General features: G+C 38.1%; 1 protein-coding gene across 1 annotated transcript in view; it reads left to right on the top strand.

The window, feature by feature from the left end:
- The first annotated feature begins 828 nt into the window (after positions 1 to 828).
- Positions 829 to 17,830, top strand: part of FHIP1A (FHF complex subunit HOOK interacting protein 1A) — a 284,848-nt gene continuing 267,846 nt past the window's right edge. Inside the window, exons 1-2 of the mRNA XM_042935309.1 lie at positions 829 to 909; positions 1,547 to 1,753. The gene's annotated coding sequence lies outside the window, so the exon portion shown is untranslated. The remainder of the gene's footprint in view (positions 910 to 1,546; positions 1,754 to 17,830) is intronic.

Below are 17,830 nucleotides of genomic sequence, written 5' to 3'. Positions count from 1 at the left end.
ATTTACAAGCAAAGCATCTGAGCCTGGCATTTTGTTTTTGGGAAGGTTCTTTACATATTCAATCTTGTTAATGAACATATAGGATATTTAAGTTAATTCTTCCTGAGTGAGCTTTGGTAATTTGTGCCTTTCAAATAATTGTTTCCAAGACTCAGGTAGTTTCCTCACATACAAGCACTCATCAGTACTCTGCTGAATACTGAAAGGGGCCTTCTGTATATCTCCAGGGTTGTGTCTCTGGGCAACTCTTTCTTCTCCAGTACTCTGTCCTGTGGATGCTCACCATTTTGGTTACCTTGGACTCCTGGCTCAGGGAGTTCACTGGGCTGTGTCTGGATTCTGGCTCCCTGCCCTGGGGCCTGGAACCTCTCCCAAAGCAGTAAGCTGCAGCAATCACACGGCTTCCCTTGCTTGTTTCCCATTTTCCAGGGATCATTCTCCTTCGTTGTCCCATTGCCTTGAAAACTATTGCTAAATTTTGTCTTTTGCTTTTTTTGAGGGTGTTTTGGACCCTTTATGGAGGCCCGAAAATTCTTACTACACATTTGGCACATGCTACATATCTTTGAACATCAATGAACTCAGGAAGAAATGTTTTTTTTTTTAATTTTTTTTTTTTTTTTAACGTTTATTTATTTTGGAGACAGAGAGTGAATGGGGGAGGGTCAGAGAGAGAGGGAGACACAGAATCGGAAGCAGGCTCCAGGCTCTGAGCTGTCAGCACAGAGCCCGACGCGGGGCTCGAACTCACGGACAGCGAGATCATGACCTGAGCCGAAGTCGGACGCTTAACCGACCAAGCCACCCAGGCGCCCCCAGGAAGAAATGTTTTGAAATCATTGTGAGAATTCTTGATAAGTCCTCATTACTTGCTCTGTGAAAACACTATACAATGTAAAGCTTTATACAGTTAAGTATTATTACTATGTTTTCTGCACTATAAAAAGCTTTATATGTATTTTGGGCTTGCGCTGTACCCCTGCTCTCACAAAAGATTTAGAAGCAACTGAATAATGAAACTTGGGAAAACAGTATCATGAAATGCTTAATTTGGTAACTTTACCAATTATATTTAATAAGTTAAAATTTCTAGCTTACTGATGAGTCATTACATATAAAGAGTTTGGATAGGACTATTTTAAAAATTTATATTGGGAAAGGCTTTTTCTTAAGATCTTGCCTTTACAAGCTCCAGAACTTTAGGAAATGTTTAAATGAAAGGAAAGTTACCGAAAAATTATAGTAATTAATGAACATTAGGGACAAAAGTGAAAATATCCATTCAGAGCTGCAAATGTAAAGCTGTTTCTCTTATTATGGTTTGAATTGAATATGCTCTAATGCACTAATGCACACTGAAATCTATCAAGTTTAATTATTTTCTAAATGATAAAATAATTATAAGTTTCCAAAAATGATGGCAGGAATCACAGTAAGTGCTCTTGGAGCATTGAATTCTATTCAGGCCCTCCCACCCCCCATAACTGGTAATACTTTAGGAACAGTTTAGCAAACCCTCTCTTAAAATCTTTTTCATCCACGGTAGGTGTTTTTAAGGTATTGTATGGCTGGAAAGAAGAATAAACATACAAGAGCTTGAAGATAGACATTAAGCCAATGGGAAGAATTTCCCTTTGCAGAGAAGTGCATTCCCTTATCCCTCCACTGTACAACAGAGTAATAACCAACCAACCAATCGACCAAAAAAAATCAACAACCAACTCTTTCAAGACCACCTCATTAGTATTCACAGGTAACCATAAAGCTCTAAAGAATCATGAATTAACTGTGAATCTTTACTCAAGAAAAATTCTATCCTCTTAATCATGAAAGGGGAAATAAAACTAGCTCTTTGATAGGTCAAAAGTTAATGCAATTCATATTTTGAAAGGTAAGGTTGCAAGTTGTCATAAACAAAATCAACGAAATAAAGGAACCTAGATTCTGAATCAAACCCTCTTCTGTATTTTGAGTCACCCAGTTTTGATTCATATGGTTACCGTGTCCTATCAAATACAGAAACCAGTGAGCAGGGTAAGTTGGACACCTGAGAGCTTTCTGGTTAAGCAGTTTTTGCAGGTTCTTTCACCGAAACTATCAGGAAATTTCTACTTGAGTTGAATAGAAGTACAAGACTGAAGTTTCTATTAAAAAAATGATTATTTACTATTGTATCAATTTGGAGACTGCTGGGTTCAATGAAAACAAGCAAGGTAAATTTCCCCCTTGGGAATGCATCATATCAGGCACAGAGTTCATCCTAATCTTCTCTGGCTTCCAAACAGATAAATTCTGCTGTAACCACAAGGATGCTGCTTAGTGTGAAATATTTCTGAGGAGGGAAGCTTTAATCCTTTCCTTTAAAAAAATCGTTTGTAATAGCTCCCACACATGCTGCAATAAGGATGAATCTTGAAGACAGTATGCTAAGTGAAATAAGCCAGTCACCAAAAGACAACTCTTGTATGATTCCACTTACATGAGGTGCCTACAGTCGTCAAATTCATAGAGACAGAAAGTAGAATGGTGGTTGCCAGGGGCTAGGGAGAGGGGAATGGGGGAATGTTGTTGAACTAATATAGAGTTGAATTTTTCAAGATGAATAGAGTTGTGGAGATGAGTTGCACGACACTGTGAATGTGCTTAACGCTACTGATCTGTACACTTAAGAACGGTTAGGATGGCAAATCCAATGTTATGTGTATTTACCACAATTTAAAATAAAACAAACAAACCAAGTAACCTATTGCTGACAATAATAATTCCCAGTATTTTTTTTTTTTTTAAACAAGGCACACACAGAAATGATCACTAGCACACTAGGGTAAATAAGTAAAGTTGTTCGGGGCGCCTGGGTGGCTCAGTCGGTTAAGCGTCTGGCTTCAGCTCAGGTCACGATCTCGCTGTCCGTGAGTTCGAGCCCCGTGTCGGGCTCTGGGCTGATGGCTCAGAGCCTGGAGCCTGCTTCCGATTCTGTGTCTCCCTCTCTCTCTGCCCCTCCCCCGTTCATGCTCTGTCTCTCTCTGTCTCAAAAATAAATAAACGTTAAAAAAAAAAAAAAATAAGTAAAGTTGTTCAAGGCCAGAGTTGACCAGTTGGGGTCTCTGGTCATCTTATGCTCCCTGTTTACCCTAAAGGCTTGAAAGGGTCACACTCTTGGCACTTCAGTCACCATTCGCAGACCCCACGTTGGGAGTATCTGCTCATGTCCTTCAGTCTGGCCTCTAACAACTCTTCACAGTGTGGCCTCTCCCTTCCTAGGGCTTTTTCATTACATGTAACTGAAATCCAACACAAACCTGTTTAAACAAAAAAGCAGGATATTGACCTATAGATCTAAGTAACTGATGATAGGCAAGAATGCTTTGAGGGGTGCAAACAATTTTTTTTGGACTTGTGCCCATATACGATTTGACTGTATCCTACTGGAGGTCAGCTTCGTTTTTCAGAAATGCTCTGAGTCTCTGATTTTCAATCAAAAGTATAACTGCTTTACTAAGTGAGTAGCATCTCTAGTCTGAACAGTTTTGGAAGTGCCTCCTAATCCAGGAAGTTTTCTAGGGAAACAGTGTTCAACAGGTAGTCCCACTCTGCTTCTCAAACTTCAATGTGTTTACAGATTACCTGGGATTTTGTTAAAATGCAGTTTCTGACTGTTTAGGTTTGGGGTAGGCCCTACCTTTTGCATTTACAATAATCTCTCAAGTAACTTTGATGCTGCTGGTCCAAAAGCTACATTTTGAGTATCAGGGCACTAGGGGAATGTGCAGGAGCATTTTTGATGGTCACATAACCAGGAACACTTATGGCAATTTGTGATGGGGAACAGCGATATTAAACTTTCTGCAATGTGCTGGTCTATGTAATGAATTGTCCCACCAAAATACCAATAGCTCCCCCTTTAAACACCAGTGCTCTCAGGCCCAATATGATGCATGCCTAGTGTCATCCTAAATATTTTAGGATGAAAGTCACTAAACTTTTCATACCACATCAAAATAGAGTATGACACTCAAGGAAAATTAAAACTACAGTGAATGTTGGGAGGCCACCATTGAGAGTTTTTTGAGGGGAGGTGGGGCTAAAAATAACATGAAAGTTTTAGTATCTATTTTTCATGTGCTTAGAGCAGAACTCAGCCTGATTCCAAATCCTGTTTTTAATCTTAAAAAAAGTGTTGAGAAGCCAGATTCTTGCTCCAAATTTCATATGAAGGCTCTTGCTCTAGTGATATAAATATAAATGCCTGTGTATATGGTTGGAGCAGGTGCTTTGAAGTATTTTAGATAAAATTGGGCTTCTGTGCCTGGTGGAAGCAAGCCAAATGCAGATTAGACTCCACCTTCACTGCACCCTTTTCTCTTGTTCCTGTATCGTTTTTTCGTTAGATGCTTGAATGCACCATTCATTATGCTAGGTTCTGAACATTAAGCTAGGATGGTATGGTCTGTTTCTGAGAGTATGTGCAATGTCTCAGTTTCAGACAGCCTGAGTTCAAATCCTGACTCAGCCAGACACTAAGTTGTGTGACCCTGAAGCAAATTTCTTACTTAAGGGACTTTTTTTTTTTAAGTTTATTTATTTATTTTGAGAGAGAGAGAATGCAAGCGGGGGAAGAGGGAGAGAGGGAGAGAGAGAGAATCCCAAGCAGGCCCTGTACCACCAATACAGAGCCCAATGTGGGGTTCGAACCCATAAGCTGTGAGATCATGACCTGAGCCAAAGTTGGACACTTAACTGATTGAGCCACCTAGACACCCCTTAAGAAGTTAACTTAGATTCTCAGCTGCGAAGTTAGATAATACTGGCACTTACTTGGTGGGATTGTTATGAGTAAGTAACAGATGAAAAACATTTAGAATGCCAAGCATATAGTAAGCATTCAATAGATGTTCATTCCTGCTAAAATATTCATTTGAGTTTGTTACAGCATATATTTTATGATAAAGCAATAGGAAGACAAAGCATCATAGTAGAGAGGACACTGTTTTTCATAAGAAATGTGAAATGGTTCCCAGGATAAATTGGAGTGTTTCCATACAATTGAATACTAGCCAACAGTTTAGATCAGCAGTTCTCACTTTAGTGAGCATCTGAATCACTAGATTTGTTAAATAATAGATTGTTTGTTAAACAACAGGGTTTGTTAAACAATAGATTGCTGGGCTCCACCCCCTGAATTTCTGATTGGGTGAGATGCAAAGCCCTGGTATTTGCATTCTGACAAATTTCCATTTGATGCTCAGGCCACTAGTCAGGGATCACATTTTGAGGATCACTAGTTTAGGTGGGGGTTTTTAAACCTTGGCACTATTGATATTTTAGACCAGAAAATTCTTTCTTTCTTTCTTTCTTTTTAAGTTTATTTATTTTTGAGAGGGAGAGAGAAGGCAGGAGCAGGGTGAGGGGCACAAAGAGGGAGACCGAGAATCCCAAGCAGGCTCTATGCTGTCTGCATGGAGCCCTGACGTGGGGCTCCAAACCACAAACCAAGAGATTGTGATCTGAGCCGAGATCAAGACTCGGACACTTACCTGACTGAGCCACCCATGCACCTCAGAAAATTCTTTCTTGTGGGGAGCTGTCTTGTGCATTGTAGGGTATTTAGCAGCATCCCTGGCCTCTCCCTACTTGATGCTAGTAGCCCTTCCTTCTCCTTTCTCATTGTGACAACCAACAATGTCTCTGGATATTGCCAAATGTCTCTTGGGGAGGTAAAATTGCCTTCTGCTGAGAAGCACTGGTTTAGAAGAATGAATTAGTAACATGAAGCAATCTTAAAAATATAGTTTATCTTGAAAATGGCAGGCTGCAAAAAAAGACATACAGACAATATCCATTAATGTAAAATTTAGAAACACACAAAGCAATGTTATTTCTATAGATACAAATGTATGTATTAAAATTATCAGAAAAGGGGTGCCTGAGTGGCTAAGTCAGTTAAGTCACTGAGTCTTGACTTTGGCTCAGGTCATGATCTCATGGTTCATGGGGTTGAGCCCCATGTTAGGACTTCACGCTGATAGCGCAGAGCCTTTTTGGGATTCTCTGTCTGCCTCCCTCTCTGCTCCTCCCCCCTCTTAAAATAAATAAATAAATAAATAAACTTTAAAAAAGAAAATGAAATAATAAAAAAATATATGAATTGGAAGGACACACAGCAAAATCATAAAAATAGTTGCTGATAGGGAGATAGAATACCCAGCCCCAGGCCCATGGCCTTTCCTATCTGTAATGTTCGAGTGTAGCATTTTATTATTCAAATATTTTAAAAATTCAGGAGCTCATTTGGCAACCCAATCATTCTTGTTAATTGTAAGTAATAGACATGTGGAAATTTATTACAGTATTCTCTGTATTTCCCCATATTTAGGACATTTTTCCAAATGAAATAAAATAAAAATATTTGTGTTACTCATGTACTGATTGAAAGTGCTTGTTTTAGGGTCAGAAAAACTACAGTTCAAAATCTAATCATTCCATTGATGAGATAATGACTTCTCTAAACCTCAGTTTCCCTATTTATAAAGTAGAGATGATTGGTACAATTTGTGTTATAAGCATTGACTGAAATAATGCATTTACTGTGTGAAGACAGGTCCTGCAAGAAGCAGGGGTAAAGATGCAAGGATTCCTTTTAGATTTTCCCCTGTGAGAGAAGATGGAGAAGGAGCTGGAAAGGGCAGGGAGAGCCATCAGACCACAATGCCAGTGTGACCATCAGTGGAGTAGAGAGAGAAGCAAGTTGGGTGGAAACGTCCCAGACTGCCATGCAAGCTACATAAGCTTTGGCAAAGCCGTTAGGGAGCCCTCAGACCACTGAGTTGCCTTTCAGAGGCGTTGAGTATCTCCAGGACTGGGCTTGCCTTTGTACCTCTACCAATGCTGAGGCATTGGCTGGGAGCAGCCAATAGTTTCAGAAGCTTGGCCCAAATAGTTTCAGAGCCTAGCAGCCGAGGCCAGTAGATTGATGCGGTTGGAGGTCTGAGAGGAGCATCTGGGCTGCCACAAGTGGGTAGCATTGTACTGAGCGCATGGTGAGCATTCAATAAATATTAGGTGCTAATAACAACAGAACCAATATTAAGTTATACTCTTTTGAGTTTGCCTTGTGCTCAGAACATAAATGAGCACCTTTTCCATAATTTATCCATTCATTAGTCAATGGACGTTTTGGTTGCTTCCTCCTCTTGACTGTTGTGAATAATGTTCCTATGAACATGGGTGTGCAAGCATCTTTTCCAGGTCCTGCTTGCCATTCTCTTGGGGATATATACCCACAAGTGGAATTGTGGGATCATATGGCAATTCTATTTTTAAGTTTTTGAGGAAACACCACACTGCTTTCCATAGCAGCCGCAGCATTTTACATTCCCACCAACAATGCACAAGGATTTCAGTTTTTCCACATCCTTATGGACACTCTTCCTCTTCTTTCTTTCTTTCTTTCTTTCTTTCTTTCTTTCTTTCTTTCTTTCTTTCTTTCTTTTTAATGATAGTCATCCTGGAGCACCTGGGTGGCTCAGGCAGTTAAGCATCTGACTTCAGCTCAGGTCATAATCTTGTGGTTTATGGATTTGAGTCCCATGTCGGGCTCTGGAATGACAGTTGGAAGCCTGGAGCCTGCTTCAGATTCTGTGTCTCCCTCTCTCTCTGTCCCTCCCCTGCTCACACTCTGTCTCTCAAAAATAAACATTAAAATTTTCTTTAAATAATAGCCATCCTAATGAGTGTGAGGTGGTATCTCATTGTGGTTTTGATTTGCATTTCCCTAATGATGAGTGATGTTGAACATCTTTTCATGTGCTTGTTGGCCACTTGTATATTATTGGAGAAATGTCTAATCAAGACCTCTGCTCATTTTTAAATTAGTTTGTTTCTCTGATGTTGAGTTGTAGGAGTTTTTTTTTCTATTCTGGATATTAACCCCTTATCAGATATACGATTTGCAAATATTTCTTCCCATACCATAGATTGTGTTCTTTGATGTACGGAAGTTTTAAATTTTGATGTAGTCCAATTTATTTTCAACTTTATTGCCCATGCTTTTGATGTCATATCCGAGATATCATTGCCAAATCCACCGTCGTGAAGTTTTCCCATATGCTTTCTTTTAAGAGTTTTATACTCAGTTCTTATGTTTAGGTCTTTGATCCATTTTGAGTGAGTTTTTGTATAGCCACTAAAGATTTTTGAATAAATGGAGTGATGTGAAATGGTCATGAGCTAAGGATTTAGCAACCAGTGATAATCAATAGGTGCTACACTCATGTCCTTAGATTCTATGTCTACTTTAACCACACCAAATAGAATCCTTTCCATAAAAGGGCCTTGATCAACTTAAACAGTGGTTCTCAACCTTAAGTGCCCTAGAATTGCCTGGAGAAGCTCTAAATACTGATATCTGCTTTCCAGCCCCAGAGATTTTTGCTTAATTGTTCTGGGATACAACCTGGGCATTCACTGGTACTTAAAAAAGCTCCCTGGGTGATTCTAATATGCAACCAAGGATGAGAACTACTGTGCTAGAGAGATTTCCACTGTTGCAAAATTAAGCAACAGTTCACTGTGTGATGATCATTGTTTATTTGCTTTACTTACTGTAGTAAAAGAGCTTGCAGGTTTAAGATAAGGGGAAAAGACAGATTTTCCAATATGTTTTTAACAATGTACTGCTTTCCTCAATATTTAGTGATATTAGAGAGAATCCAAATTCAAGGTTTGGTACATTTTTAAAGAGTTCTTAAATGATCAACTGCCTATACTCTTATTTTTATAACTGAATCATACGCCGTTTTGGTAAATAATGGCAATTGTTTTATCTTAATGGCATCTATTCTAACTCCAGGAAACACATTCAAAAGGAAAAAAATACTTGCAAATGGAATATGCTAATGAACTGTAAACAAGCCTAGAATTAAAAAATGTAACTCTTTTTAAAAAAAATTTTTTTTTTTTAACATTTATTCATTTTTGAGACAGAGAGAGACAGAGCATGAACGGGGGAAGGTCAGAGAGAGAGGGAGACACAGAATCTGAAACAGGCTCCAGGCTCTGAGCTGTCAGCACAGAGCCCGACACCGGGCTCGAACTCACAGACCGCCAGATCATGACCTGAGCCGAAGTCCGACGTCCAACCGACTGAGCCACCCAGGCGCCCCCAAAAATGTAACTCTTTATATTGCAGAACTGAATATCCAGGCTATAGATAAGGCCCCTTATTTATTTTTTTCTAAAGCTACTTAGCTTTGTAAAGTTCACTGTTTATCAATCATATTTTCACAAATTCTGAGAAACAATTAGAACCTGAAATTCATTGTCAAAGCCTGTGGACCACAGAGAATCCTGAAAGGGATTAAGGAGCAGTAGAGGATAAAGGGAGGGGTAAGAAGAACTGAGTGTTTTGTGTCGCAGAGTTAGGTCCAGATGACAGATAGAAAACAGCAAGCATCATATGCTTAGATCAGGAATTATTTTGATAACAGGGTGTCACAAATGCCCTTTTTAATGCCAGATCTTATAGCTTTCTTTTTGAGAAATCATAGACAAGCCGAGGATGGCCAAATCCCAAGGCTATCTAAAATTAGAGGAATTTAAATTAGGTATGATGAAGAGTTGCCTTTAAAATATCTTCCTGCTGTGTTTTACACCTGCAGTTCTCAAACTTTACTATGTATCAGAATCACCTGGTAGGGTTGTTAAACCATGAATCGCGGGGCCTTAACCCTGAGGTCTGATTGGTAGGTTTAGGGCAGGGGCGTGGGAGGAGGCAAAACATCTTCATTTCTAACAAGTTCTCAGGTAATGCTAATGCTGATGACGGAGAAGGATGCACACTTGATGAGCCACTGTTTTATGCTGGGCACAGGTGTCTCCTACCAGTCCTTATTCTTTTTGTTTTTTTTTAGCACATCTTTCAAACTGATTTTTGTATTTCATGGAAAGAAAGACTGCTTTTTTTGCAAAAATGCTTTTCTTGAATATGGTTTCAATCTGATACCTGCTTTTATTTTTCAACTGAATAAAAAGTCCTCGTGAGTAACCATTAGGACTCACATATTTAGATATGTGACTGTTCTACTGTGAGTCACCATAATCCTTCATATTGATACATTTGATTTATAGATAATGATCCTTTTGGTAATTACAAATTTATAGTCCTGCCATCTTTCCAAGTTTTCAATGATTAGAGTTGCAAATTCAGTGGGATTTTAGGCAGAGGGCATGTGTGATAGTCTGAATATGTCCCTTCAAAATTCATATGTTGAAACCTAACCCCCCAGCCATGGTGTTTTGAGTTGGTCCTTTGAGAGGTGATTAGGTCATGAGGGTGGAGCCCTGGTAAATGGGATTATTGCTCTTATAAAAGACCCCTGAGTGAGCTCCCAGCCTCTTCCAGCAAGTGAGGCTGCAATGAGAAGTCTGCAACTCAGAAGAAGGCCTTAGTGCCCTGATCTTGGACTTCTGGCCTTCAGAACTGTGAGAAAAAGATTTCTGTTATTAATAAGCCATCTAGTCTGTGGCATTTTGTTAAAGCAGCCCAAATGGACAAAGATGAAAGCAGTTTTTATTAGGAAAACTTGTGAATTTCAATGATTCATACAATTTTATGAATAATCATGGTTCACTACAGCTACACTTTCTTGTTGGATTTTCCTTTCTAAAAGCTCCATATAGCTGCTTAATTATAATCTCTCACTGCCTACTTACAGAAAGCTCTTGAAACTGGCTGTAGGTTTCCTAAGTATCTGTGAGTTTAGTGTGTAATGTTATTTTGTAGCCTAGGTCCGAAGATAAAGCATCCAGTATGGAGTGTATGTAACAGGCCACGAAGAGAATACAGTTTCTGAGAAATGTAAAACATAAATGGCAAGTGTTCATCAGACTATAACAATAGACAAGCAGGGGAGAGGGACAGAGAGAGAAAGAGAGAAAATCTTAAGCAGGGTCCATGCTCAGCCCAGAACCAGATGCGGGCTTCATCCCATGATCATGACATGAGCCAAAGTCAAGAGTTGGATGTTCATCCAACTGAGCCACCCAGGCACCCCATCTCTCTTTTTAAGGAAGAGGTTTATCACTAACCAGTTAGAGTGGGTGACTCCTGCAAATAGAGGAGAAAAGAATCAGAAGTCATGAAAGCTTGATGAAAATGTTAAATAAAAAAAAAAGTGGACCAATTCATATCAGGAAGAGCTAAAAACAAGCCTTAAAAATTTTTTTTTAAAAATGTTTGTTTATTTTTGAGAGAGAGGGACAGAGCACGAGTGGGGGAGTGGCAGACAGAGAGAGGGAGACACAGAATCCAAAGCAGGCTCCAGGCTCTGAGCTGTCAGCACAGAGACCAACGCAGGGTTGGAATGCACGAACTGCGAGATCATGACCTGAGTTGCGGTCGGATGCTTAACCAACTGAGCCACTCAGGCGTCCCAATCTCTCTCTTTTTTTTTTAAAGTTTATTTATTTTGAGATAGAACCAGTAGGGAAGGGGGTGGGGGGTGGGCAGAGGATCAAAGCAGGCTCTATGGTGACAGCAGAGTCCGATGTGGGGCTTGAACTCCTGAATCGTGAGATCATGATCTGAGCTAAAGTCAGATGCTTAACTGAGTGAGCCACCCAGGTGCCTCTATAAGTGTCTTTTAAATTGATACCCACTTAAATTTAGGTGTATCCTAAAGGTCTACATCCCCCTACCCTATGTTTTATGTTTTTGAGGTCACATTTTACATCTTTTTATCTTGTGTATCCCTTAATTATTGTAGATACATTTTTACTATTTTTGTCTTTTAACCTTCATACCATCTTATATGTGATGATCTATGCAACCTTTATAGCATTATTCTGAATTTTACTATATATTTACCTTTACGAGTGGGTATTATACTTTCATATGTTTTCCTGTTACTAATTAGGACCCTTTTGTTTCAGCTTAAAGAATTCCCTTTAACATTTCTTAAAAGGCCAGTCTAGTGGTGATGAATTCCTTTAGTTTTTATTTCTGGAAAACTGTATCTCCTTTAATTCTGAATGACAGCATTACTGGGTTGAGTATTCTTGGTTGTCAGTTTTTTTCTTTCAGCTCTTTGAATATATTGTGTTGCTCTGTTTGGTCTATAAAGTTTCTGCTAAAAAATCTGCTGATAGTCTTATTGGGATTCCCTTGTATATGACAAAGTGTTTTTCTCTTGCTGCTTTTAAGATTCTCTCCTTTAAAAAAAAAAACTTTTGACATTCTTTAAAATAAGTTTCTTAAATTTTAATACCAGTATAGTCAAGATACATGGCTATATTCATTTCAGGTGTACAATATAGTGATTCAACAATTCTATACATTACTCAGTGCTCTTCATAAGTGGACTCTTGAAACCCAATCCCCTGTGTCACCAATCCCCTCCACACTCCCTCTACCAACCACCCCTCTGGTAACCATCAGTTTGTTTTCTATAGAGGAAGAGTCTTCTTCTTGGTTTGTCTCTCTTCCCACCCCCCTTGTTTTTTTCTTAAATTCCACATGTGAGTGAAATCATATGGTATTTGTGATTCTCTGAGTTATTTCACTTATATTCTGTAGCTCCATCCCTGTTGTTACAAATGGCAAGATTTCATTCTTTTTTAAGGCTGAATAATATTCCATTGTAAATATGTACACACTTTATCCATTTATCAATTAATGGACATGTGGACTGCTTCCATAATTTGGCTATTATAAATAATGCTTCAATAAACATAGGGGTACATGTATCCTTTTGAATTAGTGTATTTGTTTTTTGAGGGTAAATATCCCATAGTGTGATTATTGTATTATAGAGTAGCTCTATTTTTAACTCTCTGAGGAACAACTATATTGTCTTCCAAAGTGGCTGCAGCAGGTTGCATTCCCACCAACAATGCAAGAGTCTTTCTTTTCCCCCATATCCTCACTGACACTTCTTACTTGTGTTGTTGATTTTAGCCATTCTGATAGGTGTGAGGTGATATCTCATTGTAGTTCAATATGCATTTCCCTGATAAATGATGTTGACCATATTTCCATGTGTCTGTTGGCCATCTATCTGTATGTCTTCTTTGGAGAATTGTCTGTTCATGTCTTCCCATTTTTAATTAGATTATTTGGTTTTTGGCTATTGTATAAGTTCTTTATATATTTTGGGTATTAACCCTTTATCAGATATGTCATTTGCAAATATTTTCTCCCTGTCAATATGTTGACTTTAAGGATTGTTGATTGTTTGCTTTGCTGTGCAGAAACTTTTTATTTTGATATATTCCTAATAGTTTATTTTTGCTTTATTTCCCTTGTCTCAGGAGACCTCTAGAAAAATGTTGCTATGGTGTCAGAAAAATTACTGCTTGTACTGTTTTCAAGGATTTTTATGATTTCAGGTCTCACATTTAGACTTTTAATTCATTTTATTTTTGTGTATGGTTAAATAAAATGATCTAGTTTCATTATTTTGCATGATGCTGTCCAGTTTTCCCAGCACCATTTGTTGAAGAGATTGTCTTTTTCCCATTAGATAGTCTTGCCTCCTTTGTTGAAGTTTGATGGACTGTATCATCATGGGTTTATTTCTGAGTTTTCTATTCTGTTCCATTGATCTATGTGTCTGTTTTTATGCCAGTACCATACTGTCTTGATTACTATAGATCTGTAATATAACTTTAAGTCTGGAATTGTAATACCTCCAGCTTCTCTTTTTCAGGATTGCTGTGGCTATTTGGGGTCTTTTGTGGTTCCTTATACATTTTAGGGTTATTTGTTCTGGTTTTGTGAACAACGCTCTTGGTATTTGGTAGAGATTGCATTCAATCTGTAGATTGCTTTTGGTGGTATGGACATTTTGACAGTATTTGTTCTTCCAGCCCATGAGCATGGAATGTCTTTCCATTTCTTTGTCTCATTTTCAGTTTCACTCACCAATGTTTTATAGTTTTCAGAGTACAGGTCTTTCACTTCTTTCATTCAGTTTGTTCCTAGGTATTATTTTTGGTGCAATTGTAAATGGGATTGTTAATTTCTCTTTCTGTTGCTTCATTATTAGTATATAGAAATGCTATGGACTTCTGCAAATTGGTGTTGTGTCTTGGAACTTTACTATATTCATGTATCAGCTCTAGTAGTTTTTTATGGAGTCTTTAGGGTTTTCTCTATACAGTATCATGTCATCTGCAAATAGTGGAGGTTTTGGTTCTTCCTTACCAATTTGAATGCCTTGCATTTCTTTTTGTTATCTAATCACTGTGGCTAGGACTTACACTTTGAATAAAAGTGGTGAGATTGGACATCCTTGTCTTGTTTCTGACTCTATGGAAAAAGCTCTCAGTTTTACCCCATAGACTATGATGTTAGCTGTGGGGTTTTCATATATGGCCTTTATCATGTTGAGGCATGTTCCCTCTAGACCTAGTTTGTTGAGACTTTTAATCATGAATGGATGTTGGGGAGCCTGGGTGGTTCAGTTGTTTAAACATCTGACTCTTGATTTCAGCTCAGGTCATGATTTCATGGTTTGTGAGATCAAATCCTGTGTTGGGCTCTGTGCTGACAGTTTGGAGCCTGCTTGGGATTCTCTATCTCTCTCTGCCCCTTCCCTGCTCGCTCCCTCTCTTTCAAAACAAATAAGTTAACCTAAAAAAAACCCAAACAAACCCTAATGGATGTTATGCTTTATGGAATGCTTTTTCTGCATCTATTGAAATGATCATATGGTTTTAATCCTCATTGATGTGATATATCACATTGATTTGTGAATAGTAAAAATTTATTTATTTATTTATTTATTTATTTATTTATTTACTTTTTGAGAGAGGCAGACAGAGGATGAGCAGGGGAGGGGCAGAGAGAGAGGGAGCACACAGAATCCAAAGTAGGCTCCAGGCTCTAAGCTGTCAGCATCCCAAAGCCCCATCCAGGGTTTGAACTCATGAACTGTGAGATCATGACCTCAGTCAAAGTCAGATGATTAACCCACTGAGCCACCCAGGTGCCCTGATTTTTTTATGAATATTGAACCACTTTGCATGCTGGGAATAAATCTCACTTGAACGTGGTGAGTGATTTTTAAAATTTTATTTATTTTTAAAATGTACTTTATTTTTTAATGTGTTTAAATGTATATTTTTGAGGAGGGGGGCAGAGAGAGAGGGAGACAGAGGATCCCAAGCAGGCTCTGTGAACCTGATGCGAGGCTCAAACTTGTGAACCTCAAGATCATGACCAGAGCTGAAGTCGATGTTTAACTGACTGAGCCACCCAGGCGCCCCAGTTTTTTAAAAATGTATTGTTGGATTTAGTTTGCTAGTATATTTTGAGGATTTTTGCTTCTATGCTTATCAGAGACATTGGCCTGTAGTCTTTTTTTTTTTTTTTTTTTTTTTTTTTTTAGTGTTTTATCTGGTTTTGGTATCAGGAGATACTGGCCTCAGAATGAATTTGGAGGTATTTTTTCCTGTTCTGTTTTTGGGAATAGTTTGAGAAGAATAGCTATTAACTCTTCTTTAAATGTTTGGTAGAATTTGCCTGTGAAGCCATCTGGCCCTGGACTTACATTTGTTGGAAGTTTTTTGATTACTGATTCAATTTCATTGCTGGTAATTGTTCTGTTCAAAATTTCTAATCTTTCTTGCTTCAGTTTTGGTAGGTTCTCTGTTTCTAGGAATTTATCTATTTCTTTTAGGTTGTCTTATTTGTTGACATATAATTTTTTATAATCTCTTATAATTGTGTTTTGGTGGTATTGGTTTTTATTTCTCTTTTATTTGTGACTCTGAGTCCTTTTTTTTATAATGAGTCTGGCTAGAGATTTATCAATTTTGTTATTTTCAAAGAATTTGCTCCTGATTTCATTAATCTGTTCTATTTTTTTAGTTTTTATATCATTTATTTCTGCTCTAATCTTTATTTCCTTCCTGGTTTGGATTTTGTTTTTCTTTTCCTTCTTTTTTTATTTTTTTAGCTCCTTTATGTATAAAGATAGATTGTTTGAGATTTTTCTTGCTTCTTGAGGTAGGCCTATATTGTTATAAACTTCCCTCACAACCGCTTTTGTTGCATCTTAAAGATTTTGGACTGTTGTGTTTTCGTTTTCATTGGTTTCCATGTAATTTTTATTCCTTCTTTGATTTCTTGGTTGACCCATTCATTGTTTAGTAGCATATTATTTAACCTTGATGTATTTGTGGTATTTCCAGATTTTTTCTTGTGGTTGATTTCTAGTTTCATAGTGTTGTGGTCAGAAAAGGTGCATAGTATGACTTTGATCCTTTTTAATTTGCTGAGGCTTGTTTTGTCACCTAATATATGATCTATTCTGGACAATGTTCCATGCGTGTTCTGCTGTTTTAGGATGGAATGTTCTGAATATATCTGTTAAGTTTATCTGGTCTGGTCTGTCATTCAACGCCATGGTTTCCTTGTTGATTTTCTGTTGGATGGTCTGTCCATTGATGTAAGTGGGGTGTTACAGTCCCATACTATTACTGTATAACTATCAATTATTTCCTTTACGTTTGTTATTAAGTTTTTTTTTGTATTGGTGTGCTCCCATGCTGGGTGCATAAATATTTACAATTGTTATATTCTCTTGTTGGATTGTCCCTTTTATTATTATATAGTGCTCTTCATCTCTTATTACAGTGTTTGTTTTGAAATCCATTTTGTCTGATATATGTAGTGCTACCCCAGATTTCTTTTGACATGTATTTGAATGATAAATATTTCTCCATCCCCTCACTATCAATCTGCACGTCTGAAATTAGTCACTTGTAGGCAGCATGTAGATGGGTCTTGTTTTTTTATCCACTTTGTTACCCTATATCTTTTGATTGGAACATTTAGTCCATTTACATTCAAAGTAATTATTATTTTTTTAATGTTTATTAAAAATTTTTTTAAAATGTTTATTTTTGAGAGAGAGAGACACAGGGTGTGAGTGGGAGAGGGTTAGAGAGAGAGGGAGACACGGGATCCAAAGCAGGCTCCAGGCTCTGAGCTGTCAGCACTGAGCCCGATGTGAGGCTTGAACTCATGAAGGTGAGATCATGACCTGAGCTAAAGTTGGACACTCAACTGACTAAGCCACCCAGGTGCCCCAATGTTTATTTTTGAGAGAGAGAGTGAGCGAGCTCGAGTTGGGGAGGGGTAGAGATAGAAAAAGAGGGAGACAGAATTTGAAGCAGGCTCCAGGCTCTGAGCTGTCAGCACAGAGCCTGATGCAGGGCTTGAACTCACCAACTGTGAGATCATGACCTGAGCCACCCAGGTGACCCCCAAAGTAATTATTGATATGTTACTTATTGCCATTTTGTTACTTGTTTTGTGGTTGTCTTGTAGTTTTTGTCTGATCCTTTCTTCTCTCTTTCATGTTTTGTTGGCTTTCTTGGGTAATATACTTGGATTCCTTTTTCCTTATTCTTTATATACATTACTGGTTTTTGATTTATTACAATTTGGTTTGTATATAACATCTTGTGCATATAGCAGTGTATATTAGTTCACGATTGCTTAAATTTGAACCCATTCTTTTTTTTTTAAATTTTTTTTTTTTAACATTTATTTATTTTTGAGACAGAGAGAGACAGAGCATGAACGGGGGAGGGTCAGAGAGAGAGGGAGACACAGAATCTGAAACAGGCTCCAGGCTCTGAGCTGTCAGCCCAGAGCCCGATGCGGGGCTCGAACTCACATACCACAAGATCGTGACTTGAGCCGAAGTTGGACGTTTAACCGACTGAGCCACCCAGGCGCCCCGATTGAACCCATTCTTTACTCCTCTCCTAAAATATTCCCCCACATTTTAGGAATATGGTATCATATTTTATATGCTTTTAT

Source organism: Panthera leo, chromosome B1 (genome assembly GCF_018350215.1).
Source record: "Panthera leo isolate Ple1 chromosome B1, P.leo_Ple1_pat1.1, whole genome shotgun sequence".
Lineage (NCBI taxonomy): Eukaryota > Metazoa > Chordata > Mammalia > Carnivora > Felidae > Panthera > Panthera leo.
Note: the sequence above shows the minus strand (reverse complement) of the source record. Positions and strands in the feature narration are given on the sequence as shown.